Source organism: Gopherus evgoodei, chromosome 10 (assembly GCF_007399415.2).
Source record: "Gopherus evgoodei ecotype Sinaloan lineage chromosome 10, rGopEvg1_v1.p, whole genome shotgun sequence".
NCBI classification, from domain to species: domain Eukaryota; kingdom Metazoa; phylum Chordata; order Testudines; family Testudinidae; genus Gopherus; species Gopherus evgoodei.
The window spans coordinates 4,178,355-4,191,932 of NC_044331.1; the positions used below are offsets into that span (position 1 = coordinate 4,178,355).

Genomic DNA, 13,578 nt, shown 5'->3' on the forward strand with positions numbered 1-13,578 from the left:
TAAAATTATCTCTAAATGCCATATGTAACCAGTATTTGCAGTTAGATTTTTTTTTTTTAAATTTGGAAGTTCAATATAGTATGACAATGGAGCATCTGCTAGATCTTTGTTTGCAACTATTCGGTTACCATGCTTTGCGTTATATACATTCGAAGAGCAGACGCAGACGGCTCGGGTCAAGCTTGTTGGAAAATAGTATTTGCTACAAAGAAGCGTAGGGGGGGAAAAACATGTTTCCATTTTTTTAATTTGGGGGCAAAAAGGCTATTTTCCATCAAACTATCTCCAGTGAAAGCAAGAGTGTTTTGAGATCATAGTGCAAGATGGAAAATTCAATATCCTGGGGGCGGCCTCTCTACCAAGGTCAGCGACAAGGACTTTGAGGCTCAGGGGTTGGGCAGGACCTTAGGAGCCCTGTGTGGATGCACAAGCAGAAAAGACAAAAGCAATAAAGTTCAGTTATGCACCTTAGGTATACCCAGTTAGAAAAGTCCCATTAGACCATTGATCAGTCTGTCCCTTTAGAACTGATTGGTTACAGAATAGCTGTGACTGGACACGTCCTGCTGCCCTTCTGCATACATCCCTGCTCCCCCACTAGCCCAGTCAGCCATGCTGTCCTCCTGTCGGAGAAGCTGGCAGTAAAAGGTCCTTTAAGCCGCACGCAGAGATTGCCTTTAGTCAAGGCTGACTCTGTATGGCCCCACCATTGCACATACACGCGATCCTGACTAGAAGGTTCTGCAGTGACAAACCATCCCTTGCTCTCCGCGCCTTGGCTGCCTCAGGATGGCAATGTCACATGAGCAATTAGATAACACTAAGGGTACGTCTACACTGCAATTACAAATCTGTGGCTGGCCCACGCCAGTTGACTCGGGCTTGCGCTAAGGGGCTATTGAGCTGCAGTGTAGACGTTCAGGCGTGGGCTGGAACCTGGGTTCTGGGGCCCTCCCACCTCACAGGGTGCGGCCCGAGCCCAAACATCTATACCACAACTAAACAGTCCCTTAGCCCGAGCCCTGCAAGCCAAGTCAGCTGGCACAGGCCAACCGTGAGTGTTTAACTTCAGTGTAGACATACTCTAAGTAGCATGCAGCCCCATACAGGTCCCCTGCAGTATCTTCCTAAGAGATACTAGAGGCTGGAGCTTATTTCAGATGCCCTTAGAAATGTCCAAGGTGAAGGATTTGGAGGAAGAGGGAACATTTATATTCACTCATTTCCATGTATTTTTCCTTAAAAAAAAAAAAAAAGAATTCCCAATGAAGGTTTTATGCTATATGTACATTGAAATGTGCAGAGACCATCTTAGATTTGCTCATAAGAATGAACAAAGGATTGTCAATATTTTCTCCATCCTGCTAACGACTTCTCTTAACAAGAGATGTTGTCTTTAATAATGACTAGTCGTTCAATAGGAACTGCGGGTAAAAGAGGAGTGTGTCAGGTCACCTTCCCACCAGCAAAGTCTTCCCCCGCATAGGCAACACTAGAAACCTTGGGATCTTGTCACCACGTTACAGAGTTTATTGCATCCCATTGATGTAAGAGTATCTTAGGAGCATCTTGTGTCCGGATGGATAATACAATCTTTGTGCTGCACGAAGGTAACTGCAGAAGCCACTGTTCCCGGGGCAGGGAACTTACACTTTGAAGTGTCAGACGCTGCAGTCACTCGAGTGCTTCTCATCTTTCTCCTGATCGCAGCCCCATGGTACAAACAGGGAAAATGTCAGCATTCCTCGCCCGTAAGTTAGGAACCTCATGGCCTTTCTTATAGGTATACGGAAATGGTTGCAATCACTATGGGAGCTGAGAATTCCTGGACTTGTGGGTTGTTTCCTCTTGCCAGACTCAGAACAGTGAGTTCCTGCAGGTCTTTATTTCCAACTCTGGCAAGCATCTGATGTAAGACTTGCAGGGCTGGAGGGACTTCTTCTGGGGATTAAGTGTATGGGCTAGCACATGGCTTTTCCTCTTTCTTTACCCTGAATGCAAGTCCCAAAGTCCACATTCTCATCTCTGAGGGAGGAGAGGACCTGGCTATGCTCTGTCTAGGACACACAAAACAGTCTGAAAGGCATCGCCTGCTATAAATGTAGTTTCAGGATAAAGGGAAGAAGTGGAGAGCCTTTCAAGTTCTTTTCCAGATCCTGCTAGAGCTCTGACAGGAACTTGATGCCATCCTATATGGAAGGGGTCAAGGGCTCTCACTCTTCCAAGAGTTAGTTAACAAGCAAGACCCCAAAGGATACCAAACTCCATCTCTATTCCCGTTAAGATGAATGGAGAGATGAACAGAATACATGAGTTTGCTGAAGTTGCCTAGTCAGTGGCAATACAAGAAGTGCTCTCGCTCATTTTCCTGCCTTTTTGCATCCCCAAGGAGCTTTCGCCATAAGAAACAGAAAAAGCAATAGGGACATAGGAAGCAGTAAGAAGCTCTTGACTTTGCTGATATACTGTGTTACTGCAGAGCATAAATGGTGCTATTTCCGTAGAGAGCATCCTACCTACAACCCCAAGTGCTGGTGAGCCGAGCCCTGAAATTGCTCAGGGCCTGAATCGCGGCCAACCTTTCTTCGGGTGACAGGAGGACAGCTTTGAGAAGAGACCTCCCAGGTGCACCAGTTCCTGCGACAGAATCAGACAGGGCAGCCTGGCAGCTTTAGGTGACAGAGAAAAACAAGGAGCTGCTAGAGCCATGGCTGGGAAGCTTGGGTCGAAAGATGGCTGCTACCAAAGCACCTCTGGGGGGCCATTGTTCAGGTATGATCTTTGCCCTCTGGCTGACCTGATCTTCTTCCTCACGGACATGCTTAACACACAGAAAGCTGGTGAAGGAGCTGTAAAAACCTAGAAACTACAGCTCCACCCAGTCTTATCTCAGTACTACCGCTGAGCAAGGAGGGACTGTTGACCCACAGCCAACAGAAGGACCAGTTGATATTCAGCATCACGCTGGAAGCGGCAGCCAGTACGTCCCTCGGCCCGCGCTGCTTCCAGAAGCTCCCATTGGCCTGGAGCAGCGAACCGCAGCCAGTGGGAGCCGTGATCGGCCGGACCTGCGGACACGGCAGGTAAACAAACCAGCCTGGCCCGCCAGGGTCTTTCCCTAAACAAACGGTGTCCCAAGTTTGGGAAGCACTGCTCTGGGACAATGGAGTCCCCATTTCCCATCAGTCATTAGCAAATCCCCTCTTTACTATAACTGCTGGACAGTTGGAGGGTACTGCTGGTTGGGATTTTTTTTTTTTTGGACAAAAAACCCCCAAACCAAACCAGATGTGTCATAACTGAAATGTCACAAAACAGTGGCAGGTTCAATAAGCCACCCAACTCGAAACATTTTCGGTAAAAGAGTTCCGAGGTTGTCGAACCAGAGGGTCAGGGTTTTTTTTTTTGACAATCCAAACAAATTTCGTTTAGAAATTTTAGTAAATTTACACAACTGAAAGGAAAAAAGCGCAGAAAACACAGCAAATTTTTTCCCATTGATCTTAACCTAAACATTTTTTGGGTTTTCAGTTGGTGAAAAGTTGAAGTTTTGACTTTTCATCCCAATTCGAGATGGGAAAATTTTTCAAAGTGTCAAATTCTCACAAGACAGGAAAACCACTTCCCACTCACCTCCCGGGGGATCTACCCCGGAGAAAGGGCTGAGAGGAATCATTAACGCCTGGGTTTCAGATGTGAGGGCTGCATCACATCTGCTGGTGGGGGAGCAACCAAAGGAAGCCACCACTTGAGGAAGAGGAGGAGGAGGAGGAGTTTTGGCTCTTCCAGCTGCACAGCATCACATGAGGGTACTTTCTACTTTTGAAAAGAAATTATTATTATTTAAAGTAACAGTTTTACTTTTTTGAACAAGTTATTTTATTTGATTTACGCCTTCCAAATAAAGGGCCTGGCACAACACCTATCACCAATGGAGGAGTTTTGCCATTAACTTCAGTTGGAACAGGATCTGGCCCTAAAATAAAAGCACATCACAAAATTGGCTTGTTTAAATCCTGCAACTGTTATAAATTAAAAGGTCCACTCCTGAAAGATTTCAAGCACCTGCTGCTCCCACAGATTTCAATAGGAGAGGCCAGCTCAGCACCCAGCTGGACTGGCCCTTAAGCAGAGGCTGTGGCACTGCAGACCTTCATACCCATAGGAATGGCTTCCCTGGAAGCAAGATTCACCAGTGCAGCTTATGGAGGTGAGAAATCGTCCTAATTATTCGCATTTCAACAGGGTAATGCAGTAGGTCTGGCGATGAATCATTGCAGAGCTGGGACACATTTGCTCTTTTTCCTTCAATTATCTCTCTAAGTTGTCCTCCCTTCATGCAATCACCACATGAAGCAGAAAACTGAAGTCAAGCTGTACCAGCACAGAGCAGCACCCATTCTCTCGTTTTGTTCATTAGTTACATGCTTTCGTAAGCAGACTTCGGTGCACGGCGAGAACCTGCAACGTCTTTGTTCAGAGAATCTCAGCTCCTCTCGTTGGTAGGTCACCCCAGATTCCTGCGCTGACTTACAGGCGCTTCTGGGTAGGACACTCCTGCCGCCATGGCTTATTGGAATAGGGGTAGCAAAGGGGAAAAGATGGGTGCAGAAAACAACTGTCTCTTGCCCACTGGGGGTCAGTGACACATAAGCCCCTATGATGGGAAAGGTAGAGATGTTGGCAGTAGCCACAACTGGAGGGTTGTTAAGGTCATTGGGCGAGTTAAAGCACTGTCTCCAAGCCATAAGCCTTTTCTGAGCTTTCTTTGCCTTACATGCAGAGTTGCACACAAAGACATCACCTATGGCAGCAGGGGAGATATTTCATCATATTTGGTCTTACTGCCTATATCCAGCCTGCAGCATTTTGGTGCATGAAATGACGTCCAATGGAGTGAAAGAGGCTTAGCAGCCACTAAATAACAAAACAATCCTCCACGCTGAACTAAAATGTAGAGATACACCCCTGTTTGAACAGGAATTCAGGAAAGTCATAGGGCCTGTGTCATACAGGAGATCAGACTAGATAATCACAATGGGCCCTTCATGGCTTTATATTCAGTGAATCTACAAAGAGTGCCCTAAATCAATACAAAAAATAGAAGCATGTGAACAAATTTAGCTTGGCTATGACCTTCCATAGTAATCTAATCTCAAGCAGCTGAACAACTATTTGTAACAGCAATGCCAAGTGACCCTGAAGTAGAGTTTTGCAAAAATTTTCAGACTTAAAAATGTTCAGTATGCAGCTAATTATGTAAACTGCTCCACAGGGGTACATAGTAACAACCACGGGTGGCACCAATAGCACTGCAGACATGCTTGGAACCAGTTCCTGGCAACAATGACCAAGCTATGGAGCTTGAAAACATCCCTCACTCTTCCCCCGTCTCCCGCACTTCCCCTGGGATGAGGAGTGTTGCTTCTGGACTCTCTCATGACTGCCTCAGTGGTCAGAGCCAAGCTATAATCTTGACAGCGCAGCAAATTCTACTCAGGTTATAGTGTGTGGAGATGAACTGTTTTTACTGCAATTGGGAAAACATTAAAATGTGAGTCGTTGCCAGCAGAATGTGGTCTTCAGACAGCACCATTTGTCCAATTGCTCAAGAGATAAAGAACATAATTCTTTTAACTTCACAGAGAGTAAGGAAAAGCACAAAAATCCGTGGGTCATAACAAGGATATTTAATAGAAAGGAGACAAATGCCACTAACCAATACCTGCCCAAATACATCTTCATTGTTATTCTAGAGACAGTGGGGCTTATTTCATCCTCATGCGTATTGCACAACCCCTAATGCCGTTTCCCAATGGAACCTGCACCTTGGTGTCTTGAATGAGAATTGGACTCCATAGGATTCAGAACAATAGCACAAACTGCAGAGGCAAATTTGCAACAGATCGATGAAGTTATATGGGAGCTAGCGCTCAGTAAAGATACATAAAATACAAAAAAGATATTGAAAAACTAAGCCATCTTACTGGCACAGCAGCAGTATCCATACATACATTTATCTATACATTGGACATCTGACTTTGTAGTAATTTTGAATTATTCTGTATATCCTAGTTTCATCTTGCTTAGAACCAGATGCTCCTGTAAGACATAAGATATTTCCTTAAAATACTTTGCTTTCCCGCACCAGAGTTTTGCATTACCCAGTGAATATCAGAGTACGTGATTTTTCTTATCAAGATTTACACATTAGTCATTTTAAATTTGAGATTTAGATAAAAGTGGTTTCAGATTTAAAATGGGGCTAAGTTAGTTGCAATCAGCAGGTTTCTAAATATTAAACGAGTCATACACTGCAAAATGCGATCCATGTAAGGTGAGCATTATATGCAAACATTTCTTTGAAAGAAAGAGAAAAGTAGAGGAATAATAAATTGTCTCCAGGAAGTATGTTGGGTCTTTCCTGTACTGAACCCCAAAAAGATCATATTAGGGGACGGCTCCAGAGCAGGGAGTTTGGTTTTTGTAATTTCAGACCAGGATGCTGCAGCTGACATGACCTGTGGTAAAGGATCATTAACTTATTCTACTAGTGCCCCAACTCATAAGAGCAGAAATGGATTGGGGATGGGAATAAGGGGCTTGTGTTTGAATACAGGTTTACTAGCAAATGATTTTCCATACACTCTATTGCCAGGTTAGGGCCATAGCATAGATTAATAGATTCTAAGGCCAGAAGGGACTACTGACCATCGATTCTACTCTGACCTCCTGTGTAACACAGACAACAGAATTAAAAGCTACAGGAATTATGCTGGGCAAGAAAAGCATCCTCGTCTTGATTTAAAAATGGTCAGTGATGGAGAATCCATCATGACTCTTGATAAATTATACCAACAGTTAGCTATTCTCACGGTTAAAAATGTATACCTCAGTTCCTGCCTGAATTTGCCTCACTTCAGCTTCAGCCATTGGATCGTGTTATACCTTTCGTCTGCTAGTCTGAAGAGCTCACAATCAAATATCTGTTCCCCATGCAGGCACTCAAATGATAATCAAGTTACCCCTTACCTTTCTCTCTGTTAAACTAAACAGACAGAGCTCCTGGAGTCTATCACTATTTGGCAGGTTTTCTAATCTTTTAATCATTTTCATGGCTCTTCTCTGAACCCTCTCCAATTTATCAACCCCTTTCTTGAATTGTGGACATGAGAACTGGACACTTCCCAGCAGTAGTCACACCAGTGCCAACACAGAGCAAAATCTCCTCTCTGCTCCTACCAGAAATCCCCTATTCAGACATCCAAGGATCATATTAGCCCTTTCAGCCACAGCGTCACATTGGGAGCTCATATTCAGCTGATTATCCACCATAACCCCCGTAGCTTTTTCAGAATCACTGCTTCCCAGGATACAGTCCCTCATCCTGGAAGTACAGTCTCTTTCTTTGTTCCTAGATGTATACGCTTACATTGAGCCGTATTAAAACACATTGTTTTCTTGCACCCAGTTTACCAAGTGATCCTGATCACTCTGTCATATGACCTGTTGTCTTTGCTGTCTACCCCTCCTCAATTTTTGGGGCATCTGGAAACTTTATCAGTGATCACTTTATGTTTACTTCCAGGTCATTAATAGCATAGGGCCAAGAGCAGATCCCCGAGGAACCTCATTAGAAACACCTGCTTGATGAGGATTCCATGTTTACAATTACCTTTTGACACCTGGCAGTTAGCCAGCTTTTAAGCCATTCAGTGGGTGCTGTGTTAATGCTATAGAATTCTAGGCTGTTGGTTTTTTAAATCAAAATGTCCTGCAATGGAAGTTTAAAAGAATTGTCAGCTGACTGCATCACAGTGTAACCATCCTGAAGGCCTCAGAATGCTTCTGAAGGGCAGTGAGATTCTCTATTTATGGAGAACTTACGATACTGTGCTAGGACGAGACCCCGCAAGGTTCTAGGCGCCCTCGACTCTCACTGGCTTTGAGAAATGCAAGAGGTGGTGATCAGCACATCACAGGACTGATCCACGTGAGAATGGTCATGAGCTAGAGGTGAAGGTGGGAGGAAGGTTCTCTCTCCTCTCACTTCATACTCAAAGAATGCAAGTTTCCCTCAATATTTGTATTGCTGTTCAATAAAATATGAGAAACAAGTATGAACAATGCCTTCTGCTCAGTGTGTGGAAGCGGTTATGGCGCTCTTTAACGACTGTCCAGTGGTGGCTGCATGGAGAGGCTAGGATGAGTAAGTGAGCATGGCAGTAAGTGTAAAAAGTAAATTGTTTGAGGGAGGCATCTGTGCTGAAAAAAATGGGAGTGGGTATCTTGCCACGTTCTGTGTTGCTCTAGTCTGGTGTTCTCTTGGATCATGTGCTTGAAGGAAAGTTTGACTTCCCTGGCTGGCATTCTCCTCTTGCAAGAGAATAAACCACTATTCCTATTTTTAAAGGACGTGTTGGAGCCTAAATCTACTCCTGGAGGTAACTAAGACAATATAAACGCTCGATTTTCTGTCTTTTTGCCTCCAGTCAATTAATGAAGAAATTAAATTTGGGCTGAGCTGTACTGAGGTAATGAAAGGTCACACAAAACTCAAAGAGAGGCTACAATATATCAGACCATCATAAAAGAGGAGGATAGTAGGACAGAGATTAAAGCTGTATGTCACAGTACAGCAGAAGGCTGAATATAGAAAATCCTAGGAGACATCTCCTAAATCATCTCCTGATAACTGCAATGAAGCCACATTTAATGGTTTAAAAAAAAAAAATGCTTGGGCTCTTTTTATACACAGTCTATGGAAGCTCCAGCTTTTCTCAAACAGGAACAGCAGGGCGCACCACTGTGTCTCAATTTTTAATTATTATAATTGGCTCTTTTGAATAGTCGGGAGCCTTGGCAACAGTCGTTAAGGAGAGCACTTGCAAAAATCCACACAGCACTAGAGCATGCAATCACCACAGAAGAGTGTACAATAATCCTTTTAAATAACAATATACAGGCCCTTTTAATCTGCTTCAAATCAGACAAGCTCTTAGAGAATGTACTGTAAAAGCCTCTCCCTCACTCTTTGTTGCTCAGCCTGTATCAAACAGTCATTTTCAGCGCTTGGTCCAAGAGGTTTTTTGGTGATAATCTTCTAATTCTTCCAGTGCACATAGAGAATTCGTTATTTCTCAAATTTGTCTTATTTTGAAAGAAAAAAGTTATTGTTGGCACAGTCAAACCAACACTGATGAAATATAGAAGGGTTCATGGCATTTCCAAACAGCAATTTTAGCTCGTTACCATGTCACAGAGAATGGTTACTTGATGAAACCATGTTCTTTTATCCTGACTTGCTCTGGTTTGTTGCTTCAAAATCCTAAATAAGACTTTAGAGATGCTTGGAAAAGCCAGACTCTTCCAGTGGATAATTTATGCATGGAAAGTGTCTGATATTTTTTCGAGAACATGTTGAGTTTTCTGCAAGGCTTCATTTCTAGAGCAAAAGGTACATTTTTGTTTTGATTCAAATGACATTTTCATTTCATCTTAAAATGTGGTGCCCTTTGGGGTTTTTTGAAATAAAGATTTCTGGTTGGGCATTTTTTTCTCCCTCTTGTTTTTTTACTTAAATACTTCCCTCTCTCTTTCTTCCCCACAAAAAACGAGAAAGCTAGCTAAACAGAAATTCAAAGGAACAGTAATAAGGTGAAATGCCTGCAAGCTGCATGGAAACTTTTTTTAAATCATCATTATAGAGGCTCAAACTACATGTATACTCCAAATAAAATGTAAAAGAAAAACCCACAGCAAAACATCCCCAAAATGTCAGTATGGACAGTAAACAACCAAACTGAAAGACGCAGTTAGAGACAAAAAGACATACTTTAAAAGAGGAAGTCAAATCTGCCTGAGAAAAATAGAAAGGAGCATAAACTCTGACAAGTCAAGTATAATTAGGCAGGCCAAAAAAGACTTTGAAGAGCAACTAGCAAAAGACTTAAAGAGGAATAGCAGAAAGCCTGCCAAATAATCAATCAATGGAGCCATTGGATGATTGAGGTACTAAAGGAACATTCAAGGAAGACAAAGTTGTTGTGGAGATGCTAAATTAATTCTTTGCGTCGGTATTCGCTGCAAAGGCTGGGAGGGAGATTCTCTCCCCTGAGGCATTCTTTTTAGGCGACAAATCTGAGGCACTGCCCCAGATTGAGGTGTCGGTAGAGGACGTTTTGGAACAAACTCAATAATTAAATGGTAATAAGTCACCAGGACCAGATAGTATTCACCCAAGAGTTCTGAATGAACTCAGATATGAAATTGTAGAACTACTAACTGTGGTATGTAACCTATTGCTTACATCAACCTCTGTATCAGATGATTGGAGTATAGCTAATGTAAGGCTGGTTTTAAAAAAAGGCTCTAGAGGTGATCCTGGCAATTACAGGCCAGCAAGTCTAACTTCAGTACCCGGCAAACTGGTTGAAACTATAAAAAAAGAGGAATATTATCCTCATACATGAACACAGAAGAGTCCACATGGGGAAGAGTCAGCATAGCTTTTGTAAAGGGAAATCATACCTCACCAATCTATTAGAATTCATTGAGGGGGTCATATGGACAAGGATGATCCAGACAAGATAGTCTCTTTGGACTTTCAGAAAGCCTTTGACAAGGTCCCTCACCAAAGGCTCTTAAGCAAAGTAAAGTAAAGACTCATGAGATAAGAGAGAAGGTCCTCTCATGGATCAGTGACTGGTTAAAAGACAGGAAACAAAGGACAGGAATAAATGGTCAGTTCTCAGAGTGGAGAGAGTTAAATAGCAGGGTCCCCCAAGGACCTGTACGGGGGACCAGTGCTGTTCAACATATAATAAATGATCTGGAAAAAGGTGGAAACAGTGAAGTGGCAAAATTTGCAGACTATACAAAATTACTCAAGATAGTTAAGTCAAAAACTGACTGCGAAGAGTTACAAAGAGATCTCACAAAACTGGGTGACTGGGCAATAAAGTGAAAATTCAGATGAAATTCAGTGTTGATAAATGCAACATAATGCACATTGGAAGAAATAATCCCAACTACTCAGACCACATGAGGGGGTCTAAATTAGCTGTTACCTGTCAAGAAAGATCTTGGAGTCATTGTGGATAGTTTTCTGAAAAAACATTTGCAGCAGCACTCAAAAAAGCTAACAGAATGTTAGGAACCATTAGGAAAGGGAGAGACAATAAGACAGTAAATATCACAGTGCCACTATATAAATTCCTGGTATGCCCACATTTTGAATACAGCATGCAGTTCTGGTCACCTCATCTCAAAAGAGATATATTAGCATTAGAAAAGGTACAGAGAAGGACAATACAATTATTAGGGGGACGAAACAGCTTCCATATGAGAAGAGATGGAAAAAACTGGAACTGTTCAGCTTAGAAAAGAAACTACTAATATGATAGAAGTCTATAAAATCACAAATGGTGTGGAAAACGTGACTAGAGAGGTGTTATTTACCCTTTTTTATAACACAAGAACAACAGATGAGCCAATGAAATTAACAGGCAGCAGGTTTAAAACAAACATAAGGAAGTACTACTTCACACAATGCACAGTCAACCTGTGGAACTCATTGCCAGGGGATATTATGAAGGCCAAAAGTACAACTAGGTTCAAAGAATTAGATAAGTTCTGGGAGGATAGATCCATCAATGGCTATTAGCCAAGATGGTCAGGGATGTAATCCCATGACCTGGGTGTCCCTAAATCTCTGAGTGCAGGAAGCTGGGAGTGGATGGATCACTTGATAATTGCCCTGCTCTGTTCATTCTCTTTGAAGCATCTTGCACCAGCCATTGATGGAAGACTGCCTACTGACCCAGTATGGGCATTCTTATGTTCCTATTTGCAGAGGAAGGGGGAGGGGAAAAAGGGAAGAACGCACACTCCAAAAAAATGCCCCAACCGACAGCACTTTAAGTCAAAATAGAAAAATTTGTTTCCGAATTTTTGTTCAAAAATTAAATTTAGTTTTTTTATTTTACAATCAGAAAAATCAAAGTTCTGTCCTAGAAAGAAAAGAAAAAGTAAATTCAATCAGCTCTAATCATTACTCACCAGGCCTAAAATTCAAGCCATGCAAAACAGAGTCCTATAACAAGGACACCTCTCTGGACATAGAAGAGAACCCCCTTTCCCTCAGGAAGAATCTTGCAAAGGGAACCTATATAAAAACACCAGGGTGCGCCCAGTAGACATCCTCCAAGCCCTATTGTGTATAAATGCACTGGATATACCGCCCCCTTGCCAATATTTTCTATTTCTCTCACTGCCTATTGATTCACCTTTATTTAAGGGTCATTGGTGAATGCCACATGCTACCCACATAAAATCAATTTTTAATATATTAGTCTCCAGCTATTCAGACAATAAGTTTTCTTTGTTTCTAGCAACATATTGATAGATACTGCATAGCTTGCCAGAGGAAAGGGCAATATTTACTGTGGCTTTACTTTAATTAGCAGATGCTAAACAGAAAACAGATTTATATAAAAAACGGCAGAGGGTGTTCTACACGCTGAGGGTTATGTGGAAGGAGCAAGGGCTGGGGAACAAGACATCTTACCAAAGCTACTCCAGAAACACTTTCTACAGAAAGCCTTCCGGCTCCTGGGATTCAGCCAAGTCCACACACAGTTGTACTCCCCCAAAAAGCACTTTAAGAATCTATAATTTAAATTATTAATGCATCTAACCCAAGAGCTTGCTGACAGGTACCGGACAGATACACAACTCTGCATTTCTGGTGATGCCAGGTATTCCCAAGGAAACTGAGGAACTTTTCTAACGGGTTTGTTTGAGAGTGTTTTCAGCAGAAAGGTTCACGTAGGGTTATATCCATCTCTCCAGCACAAAGTTAAAATGACTGCACAGAGTACTTTTCCATCGGAAAGGTCAGCGTCATCTGTGTTTGACATTTAGAATATTGATCATCCATTAAGACAATGAAAAATTTACCATGCAAAAAGAGAATAGTCTGTACTAGTTTCTGATCAGACAACAAACAGGTCACTTAAAAAAACAAAACGTGCCATTTCCAGGAAGTGGAGTACTTCCTTCCATGTCACCCCCTTCTGGCCCTGGAGAAGGAAGGAAGAGATGTTCTTCACATCCTTTTCTGAAGTCACCCCCAGTATTCCTTACTTTGGAAGTCCCATATCAGGACCCTGAGGGGAACCAGTCTTCCTGATTAGAGAAAACCCTGACAGGACTACTCTGGGAGCCAGGCAGTGCAGTTTCTCAGTAAGCCACACTCCCCAAGTTGCCAACTTTCACGTGGTAAATAAGCACCCAGACTTTCACAATAAGCCAAAAATCAAGCGAATCCGATCTCAAAACAAGGCCAAAACAAGCCAATCCCTAAGAACCCCAACACTCTATGTAACTAGATCCCCCGGTGTGCAGTCTGGGAGGGACTGGTGGGCCTGCTGTGAACCCCTGACTCTCTCCCTCCCTTGCCCCTGCTTGCCGGGAGTCGAATTAAAAAAAGAAGCATCAAGCAAAAAACTAGCCAACAAGCAACTCACAAGCTAATTACGCCAAAAACATGCCCAATTTCAGAGTTTTTTTTAGTGG

General features: G+C 42.7%; 1 protein-coding gene across 2 annotated transcripts in view; it reads right to left on the reverse strand.

Annotated features, from left to right (window-relative positions):
- Positions 1–13,578, reverse strand: part of CORO2B (coronin 2B) — a 127,848-nt gene that overhangs the window by 69,829 nt on the left and 44,441 nt on the right. The window contains exon 1 of one of the 2 annotated variants that reach the window (XM_030578306.1): positions 6,015–6,039. The exons of the other annotated variant lie outside the window; for it this stretch is intronic. The gene's annotated coding sequence lies outside the window, so the exon portion shown is untranslated. Of the gene's footprint in view, positions 1–6,014; positions 6,040–13,578 lie in introns of those variants that run through there. 2 annotated transcript variants of the gene reach the window in all.